The sequence below is a fragment of the Balaenoptera ricei genome, chromosome 10 (assembly GCF_028023285.1).
Source record: "Balaenoptera ricei isolate mBalRic1 chromosome 10, mBalRic1.hap2, whole genome shotgun sequence".
NCBI lineage: Eukaryota > Metazoa > Chordata > Mammalia > Artiodactyla > Balaenopteridae > Balaenoptera > Balaenoptera ricei.
Window position 1 is genome coordinate 49,767,289 of NC_082648.1, and position 22,122 is coordinate 49,789,410.

A 22,122-nucleotide genomic window follows, 5' to 3' on the forward strand; every position below is an offset into this window, starting at 1 on the left:
TGATGAAGTATTCTTGAATCTTTTTATCTCTTGGTAATATCTCTTATTACCAAGGTGAACAGAGAATGGAGAAGAGATGACAACATGGATTTACACAATGAAACAGGGGCTATTTCAAAAACACTGGGAAAATATGAGCGACTATACTAAATTATTATTTAGGGAATAGAAATATGCCACATACCATTCGTTAAAATCACAAGATATATTATGTATTATTCTGCGTCTGTCAAGCTCTGTGTTAGATACCAATGATTAAAAAAGAAAAAATGATGACACCATCAGTATCTTCATGAACCTACCATCTAGGGAGAAGGAAGAATTTAATCAAATTAACACATAGCATATAGTTTAATATGATCAGTGCTACAAGCACTATGAAGGAAAGATACATTCATGTAGGACAGGGAAAATAAACTAGTCTAGATCTGTAAGGAGACAATATTTGAGCTGAGATCTGAATGATGAGTTGGCTGGAGGATGAAGGAAGCAAACTATGCAATGAGGCAGTACAGACTCAAGACAGGAAAGAACTTGACATGGTCCAAGAAGTGAAAGATAATCAATGATGTGTACTGAGCATGAGGGAGGGGGCAAGAGGGCAAGAGGGAAGGCAGGGTATACCACATAGGACTTTATAGATAGGATAACCATATATCCCAGTTGCCTAGAATAGTCCAGGTTTAAGATAAGTAATAATTAATAATAATACTTAGTAATTAATGTTGTCCTTTTCCACTCTCCTAAGTGTCCCAGTTTGGTGACATATTATTATTCCACTTTAAATGAGTAGGGTAGGATCATGGTATCAATTAGCAACTGCACTTAGCTGATAGTATCCCTTGTCAAAAACAATAAGAGCTTAAAAAAAGATACAGGTTTAATTTTCTCTCATTTAAAAAAAAAAAAAAAAAAAAGGTACAAAGGTAGGAAGCCCTGCCCTGATCTGACAGTTATCTTCTATATTTGTGTCTCATCATTCCTAGGTAACAGCTTATCCTCATGTCATCTCATGATTCAACAAGACTTCTTAAGCCTCAGCCATCTGGTCCACATTCCAGGCAAGATAAAGGAAGAAGGAGGAAAGAACAAAAATGTCTACATCCTATTAAGGAGCCTTCACAAAAGACCCAGACTAAAAAACTTCCATTTACATTTTATTGGCAGGAATTTAATCACACAGTATCACTTAGTTGCAAGAAAGGTTAGAAATTGTAGTTTTTAGCTGAGCATATTGCTACCACACCAAATAAAATAGGGTTATGTTATTAAGGAAAATGGGGAGAATAGACATTGGGTAGGGAATTAGCCATCTGTGCAAAAGACATACTAATAGTTTAAAAAATATATATATTCTAAGTGAAATGGAAGCCATGAAGAGATTTATGCAGGGTAGTGCATAACCTGATCATAGTTTTAAAAAATCTTTTGGCTTTCATATGGAAAGTAGACCTGAGGAGGGCAAGTGTAGAAGTGTGGAGATCAGCCAGGGGATTTGAATTGACATGATGCAGAAAAATATGAAATAGAGCAAATTCTACTGGAGATAGAGAAAGTGTGTAGATTAAAGAGTGATTATGGAGGTTGACCAAGAGAAGACAATTATTTGTGGCTTATAGAACTGAATGAATAGTGTTACCATTTGAAGAAATACGGAACCTTGGAAGAGACACAGATTAGAGGCTAAAGAGTACAGGTTTAGCTCTGGACATGTGAAGTTGGAAGTGCATTTGAGATATTTAAATGGAAATATCAAGTCAGTTGTTAACATATAGGCTTAAAATAAATTGGGAAATTATTGGCATATAGATGATAACTAAACTTGCAGATATTACCAAGTTTACAGAAGAAAGGCATATATAACATGAAAAGATGGCCTAGGGACAACCATAAGCAACTACAACATCTAATTGTAGAAGATGATCTTACAAGAAGACTGAAAATATCTGGCAACAAAGTTGGAGGAAAAACAGGAGAGGGCATTGTAATGGAAGCCATGGAAGAGAGAGTTTCAAGGAGAGAGTTTACAGGTGTCACATTCTAGTGAGATATCAAATAAAACAGCTGAACAATATCCACTGGAGTTAGAAAATGAAGGTTATCAAAACTTGCTTCAGGAAAGGGGACGTGAGAAGCGAGTACACATTATCGAGGAATAATTGGAGGTGAGGTGATAGAGGTAGTAGACACGGGTAGGACAAATAACTTCTGCAAAGATTTACATTGCAAAAATGTTTAAACATTGTGTAGAGAAAAGTAGGATCTAATGAGTATCTTCCTTTGGTTCTTTTTTTAAATGGTAGAGTTTAAAGCAAGTTTAGATGCTGCTGGGAAGGATTCTATAAACAAATGGTTTATTAAATGAGCAAAACGTGATGGTACAAACAATACATTGTTTCATATTTCTTATTTCTCTCTTCAAATACACCATGTCAGTTTTACTCTCTGTGTTAAGGACATCTCAGGAATATCCCACATTTAGCCACCACTTTCAAGCATTAAGAAGTCTGATTCTGTCTTATATTAAACATCCATCTCATTCAAGTTAAAGTTTCTTCTCGTCCTTCAATGTAGGCCTATCTTTTTTGCCTGGGGACCTGCTCTGGCAAAGAAGTAATTGATCTGGTTTTCCTTCACTTACTTTTCTGCTATTTGCAATGTCAGGAGCAGAGTAGGGATTGAAGGAAAGTAGGCAGAAGTTCTACTTAGTGTTATTTAATCCAGCCCTGTGTGAACTGTTTCCTGATGTGGGCAGATGCACAGCTGACTTCTTGCTACCTTTCTTCAGCTTCCGTCTCCTGGAGGTATTTACATCGTAGAGTTTCTTAAGTGGGGTCCCTTTGAGACAACTCAAGCCCAGGTACATTCCCTGGCATCTGATTGACTTGTGGGGGATCTTATGTATCTTTGGTTTACCAAATGGTGGATGTATGGCTTCAGAAATTAGCACTCTTTCATTCTCTTCCCTGCTGTCTAAGTTTCCTTCACCAGCTTCAGCTTCAGACTCCTGCAGGCAGGAAGTAGGTACGGGTTTCACTGTTTCTAAGTTCATATACATTTCCAAGTATTTGAGAACCTACGTCCAGCCCTCCCATAAGTACTCACCAAAACTCTCATAGTGTACAATTAAAAGGTCAGAAGAGGGAAAACAAAAGTGTTCTCTAGTTTTACAAAGTCTCCCTTTAACAAACCTCCTTTTAAGTTTCTAGTCTTTCATCTAAGCTGTGGAGGCTGTGATCACTGTGTCCATTTTGTCATTTTGTAGTAAGTTCTTCACAGGTGTATCCCGTCCTGTTTTCCAGAATTCTGAGACTACTAGAAAAGTGGATTATGTCATGCTATAAAAACAGTCAAGATAGCAGAGAGAGGGCACAACAGATATATTGGACTGCCAAGAAAGTGCAGAGTGAGTGGAATGATTCCCCCTCAGAAAGCCAGGATCATTCTGTGAGGGATTAGACACGGAGGTTCATTTGTTTTTTTAATGTGGATTTTGTTCTACTGGTATCATGAGACTGTTGAATATATGGTCTGTGAACTGAAAGATTCAAATATATTCTTTAAAATGAAAATGAAACGGGGGGGGTAGTGTGTGTAGTGGGGAAGAGAGAGTGTTATGGGAATAATTTAAAGGGAGTGGTAATCCTTAATAAGACAGAGACAGTTGGAAATGAGAAGAGAAGGTAGATTCAGGAGAGATTATGGAGTTACAAATGGCAGGACCTAATGACCAGAGGAATATGAAGAAAGAAATAGGCTTAAAGGCGGTGGTAGGAAAAGGGAAATTCAGAGTTGATTTTGTTTATCACCCAAATGTTATGAATTTGAACTAGTTTTGTCATATGTGTGCTATGAATTTAGATGCAAATATTACCTCTCTGAGTCATAGAATTTTACTTTAAAATTTAAATCACTTCCATAGTGACTTGAAGGCTCTAAATTCACAAAAATTGCTAATTCCTACCTCATTTCATTTTTCTCCATGTTCAAAGGAAATTTTCTTCCTGCTTTTTAAGCTCCTGTTCAAAAAATTTTTTAAAACAAATAGACAAATAGTATGTGCCAGGCATGATTCTACTTGCTTTATAAATATTGGCTCTTCCAGTTTTCACAATTGACCCTATAAAGCAATTGTTATCACCTACATTTTGCAGATGAAGAAATCGAACCCCTACAAGACGCCCAAGATCATGCAGCTAATAAGTAGCAGAGCTTGGATTTGAATTCAAGTAGTTCATGCTTGTAATTATTGTACTGTACTCTGATACTTTTCTCTCCCACAAGAAGCCATCCTTGATTCTTTCAACCACCAGCAATTGCTCCGCCGTCCTCCCACCCCCAGCCTGAATTGCTATACTGCTTAATCTGGACTCTTATGTTGGTCGTTTCTTTCCACCTTGAGTCATAATTATTTATATAAATGTTCTAACTAGATTATATACTAAATTCTCTGAGGTAAGGACCACTTCTCATTCATCTTTGTACCTATGGCCTAAAAGAGAATAGTACTATAGCGTGCTGGGCTATAGTACAGCACAAACCCTAGAATCAGACAGATTTGAGTAGAGCGGATATTACTGAGTTGCTGTGTGACTTGAGCACAGTCCTAAAATTCACATGATTCAGTCTCCTTGTTTGCAAAATGGAGAAAAAGTCTTTCTCTTGTGTTTGTTATGAAGATTAAATAGATAATATAAACATTGCAACCTAGTTCCTGATACATAGTGAGCCCTCATGAAATACCTATTGTTTCCATTTTTATTGCACATAAACCCTCAGCAGATATTTGTCGAATTAGTGATTCTGTTTTTGAGATTACATACAGATCTGGCTGGTAAAAAACACAGAAGAGGCCTTACCTATTTTAAGTCACAGGAGAACTGTTTTAAAATTTAATTGCAATCAAGTGTTTCTACGTTCAGGCATGTTGATTAGTCATCCATTCAAGTTTTAAATTGTAAGGAACAGCTGTCAACTATTACCCAGTAGTTTATCCTTGTAAATACAAAAATTATGTTCATGAGATCATATCAGATAGGAAAGACAAAGGGGCAGTTTTGTTTCAAAATTTACCCAGAATATTGCAACATTTCCATATGTAAACAGAATAATACATCAAAACTCAAGATTAAGGCTAATTATATTTGTAATTTAGAAAATGAAAATAAGAAATATTAAGCATAATTGTTCAAATTAAATCAGTTGGGACTAAGAATGAATGGGTTCATGAGCTGTTTGTTGTTCTTAATAGCAACAAGAAAACCAAATGTTTTCTATGAAATAGTAGCGGATAATTATTTTCATCCAGCCCTGAATTACAGACTTCGTAGACTGCCCTCCTTGGATTCTTATGTGGAAACACTTAATGAAGGATGTTATGACTCAATAAGGCAAATAGTATTGCTTACTTGAACTTCTTTTCTCAGACTATGGAAAGGTACAAGAACATATGATTTCCCTAATCTCCAAGTAACACTCTCCTATTATATTTATTTCTGGCTGGCTGGGAAAATGTTATATGAACTACAAATTGTTGCTATAATGGAATTGCAAACATTGTATGTCTATATTTTTTCCTTGAAAGGGCTTCCCAAAAGAAAAGCTCTTGTATTACATTTGGTGGGGAACAGAGGCATTGCTTTAAGTGAATCTGCATACCATTTAAAATGTCGCACAGGTGGTTTCTCTCTAACCTTCTCTTTCTAATCCTTCACTTTCATTGGAAGATTTTAACAGGAAGAAAGATAATACTGATGCCTTTGCAAAGGATAAAATGCTGGAGGTGGAATAACATTAGAGATAGGGCAATCATTTTGAAGAGTATTTTAATCATCCAGGTGTAACTTGACGAAGTCTTGAATTAGGATTAGTTTCTATTATATAAAAATAAACTTTTTATCCTTTATAATTTTTCAGTTCAAGTTCTAGTAGTAAAGATGTTTCCTATTAAATGGACTTATTGTTTAATGAAGCAGTAAGCCATTTAAATCTAAAACTTATAGGAAGAAAGTAGGTGATATACTCAGAGCCACTAGAGTTGAAACATAAACTCATTTGATTTCATGAGTCCTGGAGCCTCTATGTGATTACTCAGTTCAAGTGGGGAATCTTTGAGAACCTTAAAGCAATGAACTCTGAGAAAGGAGGAGCTAGCTTGACTGATTGGAAAAGGCAGAAGATAAAGCCCCAGAGCTAGGTAATATGGAAGTGGGATTAACACATCATGTCATGCAGCAGCAGAAATGCCCCTCAGGTGAGTATAAGATGTTCCAGAAAATGCAAGGGAGCCGTTTCCTGAGGGTTTGCCCTGTTGACACTGAATTGGAATCAGCCTAAAATTCCGGGCATGATGGTGAAAGAGGATAAAGTGTCAAAAGGAAGGAAAAATGTTGCAAATTTTATCAACAAGATAAAATGAGTAAAACGCACTTGAGCTCACCTGCTCTCATGAGCACACCCAAATCACAACTAACTGCTGAACAACCATCAATAAAAAAGACTGGAACCTACAAAGAAAGATATTCTACATCCAAAAGCATAAAGAAGAAACCCAACGAGATAGTAGGAGGGGGGTGTATTTACGATATAATCAAATCCCATACCATGCAAGTGGTCGACCCACAAACTGGAGAACAATTATATCGCAGAAGCTCTCCTACAGGAGTGAGCGTTCTGAGCCCCATGTCAGGTTCCCCAGCCTGGGGGTCTGGCATTGGGAGGAGGAGCCCCCAGAGCATTTGGCTTTGAAGGCCAGTGGGGCTTGAGTGCAGGAGCTCCCCAGAGCTGGGGGAAACAGATACTCTACTCTTGGAGGGCACACACAAGGTCTCAGGGCAAAAGCAGTGACTTCACAGAAGCCTGGGCCAGACCTACCTGCTGGTCTTGGAGGGTCTCCGGGGGAGGTGGGGGGGCGGCCGTGGTTCACTGTGGGGACAATGACACTGGTGGTGGAGGAACTGGGGGAATATTCATCAGCTTGAGGTCTTCTGGAAGTCGCTATTTTGGCAACAAGGCCTATCCTCACCCAACAGCCTGTAGGCTCCAGTGCTGAGATGCCTCTTGCCAAACAACCAACAGGCAGGAACACAGCCCAACCCATCAGCTGACTGGCTGCCTAAAGACTAAAGAGCCCACAGCTGCCTCTGGACACGCCCCTAGACACGGCCCTGCCCATCAGAGGGCCAAGACTCAGTTCCACCCACTGGCCCCTCCCTCCACGAAGCCTGCACAGCATCTTAGACCAGCCTCACCCACCAGGGGGCAGACACCAGAAGCAAGAATACTACCAACCGGTAGCCTGTGGAACAAGTCCGCAAACGCAGATCAGAGTCTACCCTGGGACCAGCTGGTCCCTGGCCCTTGGGAGACGAGAGGGGAGTGCGCTGCTGGGACACATAGGACATCACTACAGAGGGCTGCTTCTCCAAGGTCAAGAAACATAACTAACCCTCCACATACATAAAAATAAAAATCGAAATCTAGACAAAATGAGACAGAAAAGGAATATGTTTCAGACGAAGGAAAAAGATAGAACCCTAGAAGAACAACTAAGTGACGTGGAGATAGGCAATCTACTGGAGAAAGAGTTCAGAATAATGATCTTACAGATGATCCTTCTCTTGGGAGAAGAATGGCTGCACAAAGCGAGAAGTTACAAGAAGTCTTTTAACAGAGTTAGAAAACATAAAGAATAACCAAAGAGAGTTGAAAAGTTTCAGAGTGAGTAAAAAATAAATAAATAAAAGAAAACAGTTAAAAAGAACAAAACCAAAACCCTAATCAGTAGTTGCCAGGGACTGGGAATGGAAGAAGTGGGTTGATGACTTGATTCTGGTGTGAGTTACAGGACTGTACACGTCTGTCAAAATTCGTAAGACTATTTACCTAAAAAGGGTAAATTTTCCTGGAGGTAAATTATACTTCATTAAACTTGAATAAAAAAAGTTAAAAACAAACATTATTCACTTGGAAAGATGAGCATGCTAGTAGAAGTAAAAAACAAAAAAATTATGTGAGTGATTTAATTCACAACAATTTTAAATTATAGCATGTGGATTAAGAGATGACCAGAGTTTCAAAAGAGGAAAGGGATGGGAAATTGTATATTAACTTGACTTTTCAATTGCTGGCTTGGTGAGACTGTGTATTCTTTATGTGCAGGAGTTTCACACAATTCTGTGTCTTGAATGTGGACCCTGAAGGCAGAAATAAAAGGAGATTGTGCCCAGTTTGCCTTTATAAACTGGTATGTCATAGGTTAGGTGCTCCAGAAGCAAATGCCACCACTGCATTTAGTGAGTAACGTGTTTATTAGAGAAGGGGAAAGGGGATAAGCAAGATTGGGTAGCAAGAAATTCAGTTGTGATGGACCCAACAAAAACTTGGCCAATTCAGCATGGAGCTCCAGAGAGAACTCAGGTGATCACCATGGACATCTATTGATCCTTCCTTAACCAAATGTGACAGTAAACAGGTAGGTCCACCAACCCCAGGCTGCCTAACATGTCTAGTGGTCCAAATGGCCGGGGCTTTCCACCCGTCCCTGCCTTGCTCAGTCTCTAGGTGCAGGTGAAGCAGTTTGCTGCAGCTGAGGCAACTCTGAAGGAACTGACACTGGGAGGCTGTCTGGTGATGGCATCCCCACAGCAAGTCGGTCTCTGAAGAGCATCTGGGTGGTATAATCATCACATCTGTCACAGTTCACCCTTTGTACCACGGGCATCTATTTCTCCATATTTGTTCAAGTAGCAGCTCCTAGTCGAGCAGGATTCTGCTGGGTCTCTCCCCTGAGGTATCTCTTAGAAGTGGGAGGTCAGTGAGACAAATGAGACAAATGACAGCCCCTCTCACAGTAGTTGGGCATGGAGCCACAACTGATATTCAATTGGAGTCTTCTCTTTACCTCAAAGACCAAGGATCCAGTGTGGGAGTTGCTCCAACTGTCCAGTGTTAAAATCCTGGATCAGAAATGACCACTGAATGAATCCATTAACTTAGTGAACTCACTATAAGCTGGATCTTGGCAATACTCCATTTATTATCTGGAGCTCACCTGTCCAAATTCTAGGAAGGGGCATGATGATACTTTGGGTCTTTAGTTGTCAACGTCCACTCATTCACTCTGTCCTTCAGTCTGCATAATATCTAGGTTTCCCCGTTCCTGCTTTCCTTTGGGGAAAGACCTGGGGAATCATTCAAATATAATTGTCATGTTGTTGCAGGGTTGTTTCTCCTAAGAACCAGCCATCTCTGTAGTCAAAGTGTTCCAGTTCTAAAAACTGGCTCAGGTCTGGAAACAGGGCAAAGACTTATGATTTTTTTTAATGGGGTGACTTCCTTCTACCTCCCCACCCAGTGATCCAACTTTGATTTCCTCTGCTGGTTCAAGATGAGTAGTGCCTTTGTCAGCTGTCCATCTATTATGCCCTTTTGTATGCCATGTTCTATGAATCATCTTAATAGCTTTCTGTGGATGAGCCCCTCTAGGATGCCAGACCAAGCTTATTAGTCATTGCAGTAGTCTTTGTATCCTGATTTTGGGTAGTTAAGCACTGCTATCTGAATTACACTGTTCTGAGGTCTTATCAGCCCCATTGTTATCAGTGAGCCAAGTTCTGTAACTGCCTTGTCTAAACTACAGAGGAGAGCCACCACTGAACATTCTAGTGATGCTGGTGCCCCTTGCACCAGCACATTCCTTATGGCCTTGTTAATTACTGTGCTCTATGGGTCTCCCTATAGAATATAATAACTGGTGAGTCTTTTGGTAGTATATAACATCTACATTCCTGCAGAGTCACTTCCCTGAGCTTTTAATGATTTCCTTCACCATCTGCCATGGAAATTCTGGCATTTCAGCTTTGCTCATCGTGATGGTTAATTCTATGTGTCAACTTGACTGGGCTATGGGAGCCAGTTGTTTGATCAACTGCCAGTCTAGATGTTGCTGTGAAAGTATTTTTTAAATGCCAAACATTTAAATCAGTAGAGTTCTTAAAATTATAGCTATCTATATCTATATCCATATCTACATCTATATATATATAGAGAGAGACATACTGCTTCTCTGGAGAACCTAACACATTCATCTGTGGGCTATTGCTTTTTCTGTATTTTTCTAGGAGACTTTCTAGTAGAAAGTTCACATCATCTCCTGGGGGTAGTTGCCAGTGTGTTAAATCCTGTATCAGGAGAAACACTGCCAAGTTAATCAACTCTTTCCTATCTAATTTTAAGTTTTGACCCCCTTGATTAAGCATTCTTAGTATCCAGTGACACAAGTACTCTACCAGCTCCACTGGCTAAGTCTTGTAGCTGCTTTGGGGGTACAGTCTTGTAATCCTTAAGATACCAGTTACTCCATACATCTAAATAATCTGATACTTCACTTTCACTAGTGCAGAGCTTCCATTGGTATGCCTTCCAACATTGCTGAAAAGTTTTAATAAATGAACCACCACATTGTTCCAGAAGCTGTCTGTGTTGGGGTCCTCCAGCCAGGTGATGAATAATGCAGCTCTAAAAGTCTGTAGTTGGGCTTCCCTGGTGGCGCAGTGGTTGAGAATCTGCCTGCCAATGCAGGGGACACGGGTTCGAGCCCTGGTCTGGGAAGATCCCACATGCCACGGAGCAGCTGGGCCTGTGAGCCACAACTACTGAGCCTGCGCGTCTGGAGCCTGTGCCCCGCAACGGGAGGGGCCGCGATAGTGAGAGGCCCGCGCACCGCGATGAAGAGCAGTCCCCGCACCGCGATGAGGAGTGGCCCCCACTTGCCGCAACTAGAGAAAGCCCTCGCACGAACCGAAGACCCAACACAGTCAAAAATAAATAAATAAATAAAATAAATAAAGTAGCTATAAGAGCACCCAAGCCCTTACATTAAAAAAAAAAAAAAAAAAATGGGTAAACGGGCAACAGTTAACCCGAAAGTTGTTTCCTATCAAATAAGTCATGTCAAATAACACCACTTAAAAAAAAAAAAAATTAAATAAATAAATAAATAAATAAAAGTCTGTAGTTAACATCTGCTTTCTCAGACCCTTCCTGGTACCAACTTTCAAAGGTTGGATTACGTAAAAGCAGATTCTGAGAAGTTTAAGGTGCAACATATTTATTAGCAGTCAACACGTAAGAAGGGAAAGGGGAATTAGCATGACTGGGCAGCAGAGGAAATCAAAATGACTGGGTTTTAGTACATCTGCCACCCTTGGTCACCAGATGCAGCCTACCCAAAACAGGAGGTGACATCAGACAATGTGACTTCCTGCAGCTAAGGCAGAACTTGAAGTTGATGACATGTGGAGGCTTCCTGCTAACCCCGCTCTCTGCATCTGGGCTGCATCTGGGGTCTAAGAAACACAACTGTGTCTACCACATGGAATTAAATTTTCAAAGGCAGGAGATAAAACAAAAAAACCCAAGGAACAAACAACAAACCACCTACCTCTTTCTCTCTATATCAGACCTGACTTTTCTAAGGAAAACTATAAGCAGGTCCATTTGTTGTTTAGTAATTTTTTACTAGCATTCTTCCACTGGTTTCCAGTTGGAGAAAGTGATAGAGAAAAAGAGCTAAGGAGGAAAGTGTGGCAGACTGCATTTTCCAAAAATGGCTGCAACAACATCTCCCACCCCACATGCTTTCCAAAAATGTATATTTGCTATTCCCCCTCTAAAGGTGGAGTCTAATACCTCTTCTCTTTTGTGGTAGGTAGAATGACTTCCCAAAGATATTCCTACTCTACCCTAGAGCCTATGAATATATGTTGTTCACAGGGCAAAAGGGAGTTTGCAAATGTAAATAAGATGATGGGCCTTAAAATAGGGATATTATCCAGGTGGGCCCAATATAATCACACACATTCTTAAAAGCAGAAAACTGCTTTTAAGAGATGGAATGAGGAGGAAGTCAGAGAGATTCAAAGCATGAGAAAGACTCTAGGCACTGTTGCCTTTTGAAGATGAAGGAGCAATGTGATGAGTAATAGAGGTGACCTTCAGAAGCTGACAGCTGCCATGGAAATGGAGACCTCAGCCCTACAACCGCAAGGATCTGAATTTTGCAGGTAACCTGAATGAGCTTGGAAACAAAATTTCCCCTAGATTGTGAGACCCAGAGCAGAGGAATCAGTCAAACGGACTCAGACTTCTGACTTACAGAATGGTGAGTTCATAAATTTGTGTTGTTTTAGGCCACTAAATTTGTGATGATTTGTTACAGCAGCAATAGAAGACTAATATTGACTTGTGACTTGCTAGTGACCAGCAGAACAAAATAGAAGAGACACTGAGTAACTTTTGAGTTTAGGTGAACCTCTACCTGGGTCTTGGAAGGCTAGCTCTCAGTAGGCTGCCTTTAGGAACACAGCAATCACACTGTAAGAATCCCAAGCCATAGGCAGAAACCATGTCTCAGTGCTTCAATAAGGAGACCCAGGAGAACCTAGCCTTTGAGTCATTCCAACCCAGAAACCATATATGTGATTGAAGATGCACCTCAATATATTAGGACCCTGTGCTCCAGTCTTTCCACTTGAAGCTACAGACATTATGGAGCAGAGACAAGCCATCCCTGTTCTACAAACAGAGTACATGGGCATAATGAAATTGTTGTTGGTTTATACCACAATTTTAAAATTTTTACACAAAAATAGTAACTGGAAAAGAAAGGAAGGGGAAAAAAATCTCTCAAATAAAAAGAGGAATAATTTTTAAAGATCCCATACCTGGAGTGAAAAAGATATACAATTCTCTCTAGAATAGTTATGAGGAGGAATTTTATTCTCAAGTTATATCTGGTTGAATGACAGAGGAAGAGAATATCTTTTTATGCTCTACTCTACAGTGGGGTCTGTAGCTCCCACATGATAAATGGTACTTCTTGCAGTTAATCTTAACTGAATAGATATTTATTTAAAGTAAGATGCCAGTGAAGTGATTAATTTTTCTATATAAAACTATTTCTGGATTTTGCAATTGTCCAATTTGTTCTTTAAAAACTGATTAAGGAGATAAACGTAAATGTCAAATCTTTTTTAATTTAATTTTTTTATTGAATGAGATTCTCTAAATTCTATAGTGTTTATAATTTTCAAAAGTTTCACACACATGATTTCATACAATCCCATAACCCCTTTTCCCCCCTACCCCTATGTTGCTTCTCCCAGCTTCCCTCTCCCCACTGGCAACCACTAGTTTCTTCTCTATATCTGTGAGTCTGCTTCTTTTTTGTTTTATTCACCAGTTCATTGTATTCTTCAGATTCCACTATTGGGTTGGCCAAAAAGTTCTTTCAGGGTTTTCTATAAGATGTTACAGGAAAACCCGAACGAACTTTTTGGCCAACCCAATATAAGTGCTATCATACAGTATTTGCCTTTTTCTGTCTGACTTATTTCACTTAGCATAATGCAAATATCAAATCTTAAGTAATATTACATTTTCTTTTCTCATTCAAATTATGTCAAATCAATTTGCTTTACTTATGTAACTTTATTTCTGAAATACTATTTCCTAAATATGTACATATTTTGCATATGATAATACCACCTTTCATTTTTGTTAAGTTTTACAATTTAGAAATCAATTCCATTTATTATATCATCTGGTTGACTCTTCTTAATAATCAAATCAAGTTTTTTATTTACAAAGAAAGTAAAATTTAAACATATTTGTGTCTTTGCCAAAGTAGTGCATTAGTAAAGTGCCCAACTAGGCCTATATCCAGTTATTCAGATGCCTAGTATCTGAAATACTAATTTCAGACATTGTATTGCTTTTTTAACACATTTTTTATTTTATGTATTAAAAATCAAACTTCATATGATAACATATGTCCACAGAAATATTTCTATTTAAATATTCATGTAAGTATTTAAATAATAAAAATAATCCAAATATCCTTCAACATGTGAATTGATAAAAAAAAATTGTGGCATTTCCACACAATACAATACTAACCAACAAGGAAAGGAAGAACTACTGATGTATACAAACAACTACATGGATGAATTAAAGATAAGTATGCAGAATAAAAGAAGCCAAATAAAAAAGAACACATATGATGTCATTCTATTTATATACCATTTTAGAGTACAGAAAACCAACTGGTCTATGATGATAAAAACCAGATTAGCAATTGCCTGGGCTTCAGGGAGGACTGAATAAAAATGGCATGAGGGAACTTTCTGGGATGATGGAAATGCTCTATATCTTGATTAGAGTGGTGATTAAATGGATATAATAATTTGTCAGAATTCACCAAACTGTACACTTAAAATGCATGCATTTTAATGTAACTTATATGTCAATAAAGTTTATTTAAAATAAAATAAAGCTGGTATATTGACAGAGAAATCCACAATTGTTGTTTGAAGTCTTTGGCATCATGAAAGAAAGCTCATTCTCCTTCATAAAGGCTTCCGAGGAAAAAACTCTACATGTCTTTTTTGAAACATGTTTCTGCATCTCTGGATAACCCTTCAACTCAATACTGTAACTAGGATAGTCTATTCCAGTTCAGATTGAAAAAAATTACGAGGAATATCATTCAAGAAAACTAATATACCAATATTTATACTCTGATTTGTACATACGTGCAAACATAATTATGGGATGGGTGTAATCATAGCATTAGTATCATAATAAGTATGAAAATTAAAGAAATAGTGTATAGTCTGCTTGAGAGAACCACTACTTACATCCAAAAAGCTTATCACAGTGCCTATCATGTAATAGTTGCTTAATAAATATGTCTAATGAATAAAACTCATGAAGATTGAATTCCATGACTCAGGACATGCATTGAGAAATGAAATTCTGGTGAATCAAGGAAAAAAAATACAAAATCAATAAACTTCAGGTGACCATCTACATTGCTAGGCTCCACCACAAACCACAGGGCTGGATTTGAAACCTACATCACATTTCATATAACAAATCTTATACAGATTATTTCTTGGGAAAAAATTTATAACAAGTGATAATTCAAGATCACAATCAACAAACTCCCAGAAAAATGAACCAACATTAAGAAATCAATTAGAATTATACAGCAAAACAGCACAAAACAAATAAGCAGTTTGAGTCAATGCCTGGCAGATGGAAATCAGCAGAAAAGCCTCTGAATGGAAGACAAAATGGCAAAATGGCTCTAACTTTAGGCAAATAAAACAAAGTAAGGGCAGTTGAAAATCTAGCTTACTGAGAAGCAGGTAGCTGAGAGTATTTTAGCCTGAAACTATCTTGTGACCTATGAGGCATTATGTAAATGCAAACAATGACTAACCCTTCAAGGACAGTCCAGGCACAGGGCAAGTTACACCAGGTTACAAGTTAAGCAGGTAACTTTATGGTCGCATTCTTATGCATCTTGATCAAAACTACTCTCCAAAGTATTTACAGTAAACAGTTATATTTGGTTAATTAGAAAAAAAACCCTCACCATACATAAATATTTTCTTCATTTGTTAACAGTATGCATAATATCTGTAAATCTTTGTGCCCTTGAAGAGCTTGAAAGTACCAGGGAGTTCTAAAAAGTGAAGCTAAAGTTAGTAGACCCACCTAAGACCACATGTACAGGAAAAGGCACTGAAACCTAGGTTCCTTGGTACCATATTCATTCATCATTCATTCATTTGATAAAATTCATTAAATATTAAATGCTTATAAGCCATTATTTACAAGACCCTGCTAGGAAAGTTTATAGTTTATTGTAAAAATTTTTAATCCAAGTTTTTAGTTTTATATGCTTTCAGAATAATTAACATATTCAGATGAAGGCATCTATAATTAGGTTTATAATTAGAATTCATTAAGCTTACTTTATGGATAACATTAAATAAATTGTAAAATTAGAAAAATACCAGTGGACAGGACTTTAAATGCAGAATCCACTGAGAGATTTTTGGAGCCTCAAGAGTCATTTCTTTTGACAAAAGACCTCTCTGGGCTCTTGTATAGTTATTGAAAGGCACCCCATACAACCATGTCCAACATGATTGTTTTCCCATTTTTTATTCTTTAAAAACTGAGACTAAGTTTGCATTCTCCACAATTCTATGGGAGGCGTCCATAGAAGAGATTTCCAAAGTAGCTGATACGGATGCACTCAAGATATAAATCGAGAAGCAGTGGAGTGATGTCTTTCATATTTTGTATATTGTATGAAACCAGGTCAGAGCAATCATATTCACAGCTGCTAGCCAGCTACAATCTCAGTCACAGTATGCTGCCACTAGATGCTGGATGGCAGGTGCACGTTCATTTTCACTCAGGCTGAGGGGAATACTGGGACATTTGGTCTTTTGTCCTTAGTTAAAACCAATCTATTGTGTGTAATTAACACACACACACATACCCCTGCTTTGGTCTCACAGAGTCTTGCCAAGAAAAGGTTGTTATATGTTAAGTTGGGGTTGTGAGGATATGTATTTTTAGCCTTGACTTAAGAACACATTAGAGCATTCTTGTAAGCTCAATGTTTCATTGGCTTGTTATGCCATTATGATTTTTAATCTTATTAAATAGCATCTTGTATTGGTCAGAATAGGCTAGGCTATGTTCTCATGACAAATTCTGAAATCTCAGTGGCTAAACACAATAACGGTTTCTTGCTCACACAGAGTCCAGTGCAAGACAAGCAGCCTTTCTTTATCTTTTAGTGACTCCATGTTCTAGTGACTCCATATGAAACATGAGGCTATTAGAGCAGGGAAAGGTGGGGAGAAAGGAGAATTACTGGTTCTTAATGCCCTTCAGCCAGAAATCACATAAGTTGCTTTCATTCATACTCTATTAGTTAGAACTTGTCACATGGCCCCAATATAACTGTAAGAGAAGCCAGGAAATGTAGTGACATGCAGATCATGGATACTATTAGTGCCAACAGCCTCTACTACATATCTGTTGCAAAAAACTCACACTGTCATCTCTTTCCTCCCTTGGGCAAACATTATTGATTACCTTATATCTACAGGAATTTGTGCTGGATGCTGGAAGATTACAGGGAGGAGTAAAAGGTCATCACTACCCTCCAACAGCCTAAAAGATAGGGGAGACAAAAGAATTACAATATTGCCATACTGTGAAGCAGAAGAAAATCCCCCAAATAGAGGCATACACCATGTACTATAGGAACATGGGAATTAATTCTTATTGAAGGAATCCTTGAAATGCTACAGAGGTGATGACATTTATGCTGGGCCTTGGAGGACATGCTTAATACAGAAAAGAGGGTGGGGAATGAGAAAAGACATAGCATGGCTGAGGAATGAAGGGGCAGAAAAACTGGAAATGAGGCTGTGGGTGTGTAATATAAGTTTGGGCTTTATTAATTTGTATGCTATGTATGTATTCACTAGTTCACTTATTTATGGAACAAGAGTTGCTGGAATATTTAGTATATTGCTATCTTTTGTTTCTCCCATTGTTATTTCACCTATGAGTAGAAATCAAGGCAGAAATTTTACCATAAAAATTTCAAGTTTTGATCACATGATTTGCTTTTCCCCTAAATTGTATTTTTTCCTCAATTTCTGAAGAATATTAAGACTGCAAGTCATAAGAGAAATTGACTGGATTTATTCCCACCTAATTCTCTTTTCAGATTCCTTTCTAAGCCAAGCAAATATTTACATAGCATACCTAGCCATAGCAACAAGGCAATTTAGAAATGAACACCCAAACACTAATACTGGGGCAGTAGATAAATTGGATCCAGAGTTTTAATCGTTGGAAAAACAAGACTTAAAAAGAAAACTTGCTACAGTTCTGATATAATACTATGGGTAGTGATGTTTAGGAGTTTGTAAATAGGTTAAATAGGCCAAGAATATGAGGCTGTGAAAAATACAGGATGAAAAAGAAATATAGGACAAAAAAGAAAAATCAAAGAGAAGGAAAAGGGAGAGTAGGGTCAAAATTCAGGAAATATATGGTCTTTCTCCTTCTTTCTGTTCTTTGAAGTAAAATAAAAATGATGTATGAATGGGAAAAACGTCAGTAACGAACACTCAAGAACATGACTTTGAAGCGTGTATCTTAATGTTGTTTCTTTTTAAAATTTAGCATTCTTTTTTGTAATGAAAATGAAGCATTTATAGTCACTGCTAGACATTCCATCATTATCAAATGTCTTATTATAGCTTATACAAGTGTCAATTTACAGATTTCTTCCTTAATATAAGTCTAAAGTTCTTCCTGGAGTTTCTGTCTTAGTTCCTTAGTTTCCAAACTACCCCACTCTCTGTAATACTGTCTTCCAAACTTTCTGATGTTACTAATAATGGCCACCATTTATTCAGCTCATATTATCTACCATAAACTTCACATATATCATTTCACCTAAATCTTCTGACAGCAATAAAAAGTTGATATTATTACTATTTTGTAACTGCAGAAACTAAAATTCAAGCCTACAGACTAGCTGTGGCAGAAGTAAGGCAATGTGAATTCAGCCAAATACTTAATTTGTTTCCAAATTTGTAAAATGTGAATAATCTGCCAGCTACAAATGGGCACTTGCCACCTACCTCTACAAGATTGAATCATGAGCTGCTTGCTGCAGCTGCTGACCTTCAACACCCCCTGAAAGGAGTTCAGGGTGGAGATCAGGAATGAGGTACTCTGTGCTCTGGGAAAAACTGGCAGAACAGGCCTTCAGATAGATATTTTCAGGAGAAGATTTTATGAGCCTGATTTTTGCATCTCCTCATATCTAGAAAAGCACTAAAATCCTTCATGGTGATGACTCCTCCTCATGACTAGCAGAAACCTTCTGCAAAAAATATGTGCTTGATTGCATGTACCCCACCTTCACCAAAATCACATATATACTGACCTTCCCCCCTGCCTCTTCGGAGCGCTTTCTCCGAGCTTTCTGAAACGCTGTTTCCTGGGCTATAGACTTCATTTTGCCCCAAATAAAACAACTCACAGCTCTCATGTTGTGCATTTTTTCCAGTCAACAAATCTAATACGGCTACTGTATTAATTGAGATAATCTATATAAGTACTTAGAACAGTGCCTGACAATGATAAGCACTTAATAAATAGTAATTATAATGAATATTATTACCAGATTGCCATTTTGATTCTTTGTCCCTTGGACTTCAAAATTCCACTTATTTCAACTAAATTATCTTGGCTTTTTAGAAATGATTTAATTTCTAGAACAAACAAGAAAAGCTTCTAAGAAGTTATATTTTTATCTAAGGTTAATGCAACATTTTATCTTTCTCACTTTTTTGGAGCAGGAAAGGGGGGTGGGTCAGTTAAATGGACAGAAAAGCTGGAATATGAATTCTCAAATATAAGCCCCCCTTTTTTTCTCCTGGATTGTTTCTTTTCCTCTAAGTAGTACTTCAACTTTAAAAACATTAGAGGAACCAATGTAAAGGTTCATTTCCAGCCCTTCTTCTTTCCAACTTCCCCCAAAACATGTTCTAGACACGGGGGAAATATAAAGGTAGAAGAAATCAAACCAAGACTGGTATTACCATTATCCCTAGCGCTATGTATTGTCAAATAACTAAATTCTATTTTGAAGAATTAAGTAATTTGAGAAACTAAAACTGAATCATTTATAAGTGACCTTCTTTCACCTCTTTCCTATTTTCAAGTTCTTGCGCTACTCCTCCACCCCCGGGGGGTAAATTTTATTTTTCCCTTAGTGTGAGGGACTTGGTTGGCAAGCCTAATCTCCAACACTGCAATCGTCCCTCCTGCCTCCCTGCCCCGGGACCCCCCAAAGACCTCCACTGAAAAAAGTCCCAGCACTTTGCCTGCAAGCTCACAATGAGACTCTTCTCTTCTCCCTGCCTTCGGCCAGGTTCCTCTCCTTTTGCATGGCTTTCCTCACCCCTAGGTTGCACCACTCCCTGCGGTATCTAAACAGAGCTACCACACACCTGGCTCCTAGGTTAGGTGCCAAAGTACTTCGGGTAAAGCGTGTCCCAACTGATCTGGAGCAACAGTTCTACCAGCCTTGCGGCTTTCTCTCAGGGTCAAAACTAAAATCTGAAGTGGAGCGCCCCGAGCCACAGAGAAAGCGTCTACAGCGTTGACAGTGGCCTGGAGCATGCTCAGTCCGCCTGGAGTCACTGGGCGGCGGCCGGCCACCACTCGCGGCCCCCGGACTCAGGCAAAGCCGCGGGCGCTCGCGGCCACCCTCCTCCTCCTCCTCCCCGCACCCCCCTCCCCCCGTCCCCCCCGCCCCTCCGCCTCCCCCCGCGGCGCGGCGCGCGCTCCCGGGCATCCACAAGGGAGCTCAGCCGCCTCGCCTGCCCTCCCCGCCGCCTCCACCTCCTCCTCTTCCACCTCCTCCGGCTGCGGCGGGCGAGGACTCGTCCGGGGACATAAATAAATAAATAATTCCATTCACCCGGTGACAGCGTGGCGAACCGGCGGCGGCCGGCGGGGGACGGATCGCTGCAGCGCCCACCCTGTGCCGGAAACCAGGTAAAGTAAGTTAACACCCCGGGAGGAAAGGAGCAGAGGACGGGGCGCCGGCGGAGAGGAAGGCGAGCGCGCATCCGTCACCCGAGCTGCCCGGGGAACCGCACGCGTGTGTGTAAATAATGGCCAACCTGTGACACGCACGCCAAAGCCGTGAGCCGGCGAGCCCTTATATAGACAAAATTCCCCCAGGCGGCTGCCGGAGGAGAGTTCTCGTCACACGAGCGCGGACCTCAGCCGGGTGCAGCCTCGGGGCGCGCGCGCGCGCGTCGGAGAGGGGGGCCAGAGGGGTCCGGGGCGGAGAGCGCTCCGCGCGCCCGCGTGCTTCCGGCCAGGCGACGCCAACGCTCCGAGCTTCTGCACAGAGGCTCTGCCGGCGCGGTGCTCCCCGCACCCCCGTCCTTGCCCCACGAGTCCCCCCGGCAGGTTCCCGCCTGGCGTGTCCCGCTTGCGCTTCTCAGCAGCACCCCGGGGTGGCCTCGGCCGCAGGAGCTGGGGGTGGGGGGGGTGGTGAGAGTGTGTGTAGGGAACATCTTCTCTTTTAGCGGATGGTGGGGGCTCGGAGAGGCTGGAAGGAGAGGACGAAATACCAGGGGGGGGGGTCCAGTTTTGTTCTTTTTCGGTCTCCAGGTAGCGTGGCGGGGGCGAGGCCAGTCGGGGGCAGAAAAGGAGTGCGACTTGACGGAGGCGGAGGAGGGTCTGCGCCTCCCGGGCTCACGCTGGGTTTCCTGCGTGAGCTGCTGCGCCGCGCTGGGGGTGCCAGGCCCGGCCAGGTAGCGCGGGAGGCTGGCGAGGCTCCTGTTTCGGGCGGATGCTGCTTGGCGGCTTCTCCCTCCACCCCCATTTTCTCCCTTACTTCCGCGAAACGGATTGCAGACTGCCTTGGCAGGGGCGGTTGTGACCAAGGCCACTTTCCGGGCAGGGCTGGAGAGGGAATTTTGTGGTCGACGTCAGGGATGTTAAAATTACACACACACACCCCCCCACACACACGAGAGGAAATGTGCGGTTTCTCTCTGCCTCTCCCTCCTGAAGTAGTTCTGAGTGGGGTAGTAGTTCGAAAGCTAATATTTCGTGTCTTTCTCCTTTCTTGGGTCTGTTAAGGGACGCAGCAGAGGAATAAAACCACGCGCAGTGATGAGGGTGATGTGAAAAAGCCTGGAAACAGTGGGCACTAGGTGCCCTTTACTGGCACCCCATGCTTTATGACTAAATCCAAACTGGGAACTCGGGAGGGCTGCAAACTTTCAACAGACACGTTGGCTTGAATGTGCTGTGTCATTGAAACCTCAAGAACTACGTGTGCATTTGGGGGAGAGTGGCTGAAAAATTAGAGCTGGGTGGTGGCCGCAGAGAATGATGATTGAACAAGGTGACCCTTATTTGGCCCTGGTGAGGCAATCCTAACTCCACTTTCTGCTTCTGACCACATTGCATTTGAAGCAGTCTAAGTCAGCTGGCCTGAATGATCTCAGTAAAAGGGGAGGATTGCCTTAAGCAACTCAGTGTGTTGCGTGACAATTCATAAAGTCAGAAATTCGTTTTTGCAAAATTCATAGCAACAGTTTGCAATTAAGTACTGCTCGCCCCACCCCCGCCCGGACTGTTTTAATAATGGTCAGCGATCTGAAATTTTAACACCTTTTTCCCAATGTCCTAGTTAGT

General features: G+C 40.4%; 1 protein-coding gene across 7 annotated transcripts in view; it reads left to right on the forward strand.

Moving 5' to 3' along the window:
* The first annotated feature begins 20,065 nt into the window (after positions 1-20,065).
* The window catches only part of SLC16A7 (solute carrier family 16 member 7), a 174,340-nt gene continuing 172,283 nt past the window's right edge, over positions 20,066-22,122 (forward strand). For 3 of the 7 annotated variants that reach the window (XM_059936369.1, XM_059936372.1, XM_059936374.1), the window contains exon 1: positions 20,067-20,460. The gene's annotated coding sequence lies outside the window, so the exon portion shown is untranslated. Of the gene's footprint in view, positions 20,466-20,513; positions 20,569-22,122 lie in introns of those variants that run through there. The other 4 variants (XM_059936371.1, XM_059936375.1, XM_059936380.1 and 1 more) reach the window with 3 other exon arrangements.